Genomic DNA, 4,451 nt, shown 5'->3' with positions numbered 1-4,451 from the left:
GGTTGGTCAGCGTGTTGTGGGCTATGGCGTGCTCGGAAATAAAATAAAGAAAAACCTTGACTAAGAAAAAATGGCTCTCAAAAAACCTTTGCATTGATACCTGAGCACAAAGGCAGCAAACAATTTTGTCTCGGCTCTCCTATGAATATTATTGAATTTTCTGTGAGCGGCGCAGAGGCAACCAAGTTATTCCTCAGCTTTGGAACTGTAAGTACTATTCATTCCACATGCACATTTCAGACACTGTTCCTGGAACACAGACACAGATGAAAACACGCACGCACGCACGCACGCACGCACGCACGCACGCACGCACGCACGCACACACGCACGCACGCACACACACACACACACACACACACACACACACACACACACACACACACACACACACACACACACACACACACACACACACACACACACACACACACACACACACACAGGCCGGGGTGACTCAACAAGCACTTAGCACTCTGTGCCACCTTTGAGAGCCAGTGCCATTATAGCTGTCAATAGTCTTCAGGGCTGTTTTGAGGCATTTGGGGGCCCTAGGTAAAGAGGATTTTGGAGGGCCCCTTTCTCTCTTTTCAAACTATTGCTGAGGGTCCACCTCAAGAAAAAAGATTGATAACAGTTTCATTGCACTTTTTATGTCATTTAAGTTATGTGGGTGCTTGTTCCATTCACAACGTTGTCATATAACTATCATGTTGATTAGGGGTGTGCAAAAAAAGGATCATGACAATGCATCACTTTTCCCCCACAATATACTACTGTACATCAATTCATGACAATCGATTATTGTAATCATTTTATTTGTCACTGGTTCATTTTATTCAGTAGAGAGTAGGTATTATTTCTGTTATGCTGGAAGCTCTCTTCCAGATGCTAAAATGCTTAAATAAAATGAATTGACTTTTGAATGCTACTCAGCAACCGACAAATAAGCTGTTTTTACACATTTACTGAAGTAAATATCTCAATGCATTGCAATAGAACATGAATTGTAATGCATCGTCATAGAATCGCATCATGGCATGGCATGTGTATCATGATACTTAATGAATTGTGAACCCTTTGCCAATACACACCCCTAATGCACATACAACTGGGGCACTGGGCAACTGCCTAGTCTACTTGGCTGGTTATGACAGACCTGATAGTCCTGTTGCGTACGTTGCTGCTGTGAGTGCACTTTGCCACTACCACATACATGGAAAGTCAGGCCCAGTCAAATTTAAACTATTAAATTTGCCATTTCGAGTGCCGTGAGGATGAAGTGTGAGTTCAGAGCAAGCCAAGCCAGTAAAAATCTGTGAGAATGTCCTACCTGCAACCTCTTTTTTCCACCACGACAGACATAGCTGGGAAGCTTAGACCCTTTTTTGACCTGATACTTCAGTTTGTGATACAAGCACCGACATTGGTGAAGATGCTCCTTCTCAACAATTATTTCAGCTGCCAATTTATATCTGTATGGCGGCCATCTTGGAAAATGGGCAGCCTTCTTGAATTTCAAGAGACCTGCATACTTTTTGAAATGAGTAATGTCTAATTGCCATTGTGGTGCTTGAATCATTAAGGCGAGACACTGTAGGTGAATAGGGTATTTTTTTTAACTTGCAGATATCAATATGAAACTTAACCAGTTGATCACTCATTTAAATTGGAGAAAAAAATGTATTACAAGTTTTCTATATTTTGTGTTTAAATATGCTAATTAGGCTATTATCTAATTAAATATGCGCTAATTTGCATAATTTTTGATGCAACGGATCTGACCACCTGAAAATGCCAGCTTCAAAATTTCTTTTTTATTTTATTAATATAGTACATACAACAATATGTTCAGAGGGAATTATGGCTATCTCCTTTTGTTATCCAGAAAAAGAGAAAATACTGCTAATAAACTTAAAAAATGCGATTTTGACCTATTTTTATGCAAATAATGTCAAATAAATCAGGCCATGAATGACATATCAACAAATCCCTCTGAATAAACATTCACAACATTGCTTGGAATAAGACTGTAAAGTATGGAACAGATTGGTTGAGCGAAAGTGGAGATTCGTCGCGCAGAGCGGGAGAAAAAACACATTTTGAGAAAACGGCCTTCAAAGATTTGTATGGGGGAAAAAAGTAGATTACATCATCATCAACAACTTAACACAGCATAATTCATTACAATAAATGTGTAGTCTACATGCCCATGCCAAGCACCATATGTCAGACCCTCTTCTAGCTCCTACAGGGGTTTCTTGACCTCTTAGGCTGTGTTGTTACTCAATGACGGATCATGATAAGGTGCAGAGGCCCATCATAATGAACGTAGACATGACTATTGAAACTTTACCAGTTGATTACTCATATTATTTATATAGTACTCATGTTGAAAATACTTTGGATGTAGCATTTAGTGCATTTTTAATATTTAACTGTTGTAGTTTAGCCATATCTTATTAAAAACACTCTAATGTGGGTATACCAATGTGTTAGTATAGGCCGTAACAGACCTCTGAAACGGCCCGATTAAAAATCACACAAACTATGGAGTATGTCCATGTTATAGCATCAGAAGTTCATTTTAAGCTCTCTAAACATTTATTACTGACCATAAAATCCCCTAAAGAACACATGAAAGGGCCTTGAATGATTAGGCTGAAATTGATTATAGGCCTATCTAGGCCTATTTGACAGAACAACTATTGTTACAACGTACCGTCCAGTATAGGCCTACTCATTTGTGACTGCAGTTATATAAAGTATGTTTATTTTTTTTATATCTATTATGGTTTAAGTAGGCCTATAATTATCATTGATTTACCCATTGTCATTGTGACACAGCACTCCACAGCACACAAGTGATCACTGCACACAACGAAATTGCATTCATGCCTCACCCGTGCAAAGGGGCAGCCATGAATGGCGCCCCAAGGGAGCAGTGCGGTGGGACAGTATCATGCTCATGGTAGCTCATGGAGGAGGATGGGGGAGAGCACTGGTTAATTACTCCCCCCACCAACCTGGCGGGTCGTGAGTCAAACCGGCAACCTTTGGGCTACAAGTCTGACACCCTAACCGCTTACCCAATGACATGACAAGGTTGGCTTAGGCTTATGGACAAACCGAAGGCTGCCTTTAGAAATAGGAACATTTTAATATACTTGTAACTTGTTATGTACTCTCTATGACTTGTAATGGTCTTTATTTGCTAGATGCCAGTGTTTTGCAACAGCCTACATGAGAAAACGAAATTGGTATACTTCTGTCTCATGGAAAAGCCTGTGCACATCACCGGGCCAGTAAATAGCCAAGGTCTATTTTTATTTTTTTGTTTTGTTTGTTTGTTTGTTTTGTACAACCTCACATGGTAACATTGAGGGTATGAAGTCAGAGATATCATTGCATGTTCTCAGATGAAGTGCACACCAGATATAGGCCTATTAGGCCTATAATGCGCTTTTTTAGGGCGAAGGAACTGGAGAGACCCCTGACAGGCAATCCTGTCCTCCAATTCTGCTGCTTTTAGGATTGTGTCTATGATTTTTTTTTTTGCCATTGAATTGAAAACAGATCTTTTTTTTTGTGTTATGCCATGTTGTTACTCTTATGAATGTTTTTTTTGCATTCATGAAATTGTAGGCTAATGTCAAATTATTTATTTTAGCCTAATCTAATATTATCTTTTATGTTTACTACTATTGGTGTAACATAGCCTACTTAGGCCTACCTGTCATAGTAATGTGTAGGTCTACATCCTACCTAATACTGTAGGCTACATATTATTATTACTAGCCCTACATTATTATCATCAAGTCTGTAATCATTCATCTTTCTGTAACCTAGGATACCTGTAGCCTAACTCTTTTGTCATGTCGCTGGTACATTTTCAAATGAAGGGAAGGGATCCCCAAAACCTTGCTGATCTTATTCAGCGCAGCATAACTCATGCCCAAATCCATGGGCGTAATTTATGGTGGGGACGGTAGGGACACGTCCCCACCAATATTTAGCCCCCTACTGTGTAATCACGACCGGTCTTGCCGGTAACGTTGTAGTCGCATTATTTTTTTCAGTAACGAGTAGTCTAACTACCATTTCAAAACGTCAGATTAAAGTTACTTAAGACACCGTGCGTTACTATTTCTGGTACATAGGCCCGCCTACTTTTTGTTTCAAGCGAGGAGTTTGTGGCGACGCCTGAGGATATGATAGGCCTATGAAAAAAAACCTTTTATGATAGGCCTATGAAACTTTTATGAAAGACGATAGAGGGATAACTTCGCCCTGCCATTAAATCAGATTGTGGGGAAATGTAGTAGCCTAGCCCTACGTATAGGCCTACAAACGGTTCTGAATCTTAATTAGCCTTTTCGAACAGTTGTGCCGACATCATCGGCAATTTCTAATTCACTATTTGGGTGTAGGGAACGGAGCTCTGCAGATGC

The sequence above is a fragment of the Engraulis encrasicolus genome, chromosome 2, assembly GCF_034702125.1.
Source record: "Engraulis encrasicolus isolate BLACKSEA-1 chromosome 2, IST_EnEncr_1.0, whole genome shotgun sequence".
Lineage (NCBI taxonomy): Eukaryota > Metazoa > Chordata > Actinopteri > Clupeiformes > Engraulidae > Engraulis > Engraulis encrasicolus.
The sequence above is the reverse complement of the archived record's forward strand: the minus strand, read 5'-3'. Positions refer to the sequence as shown.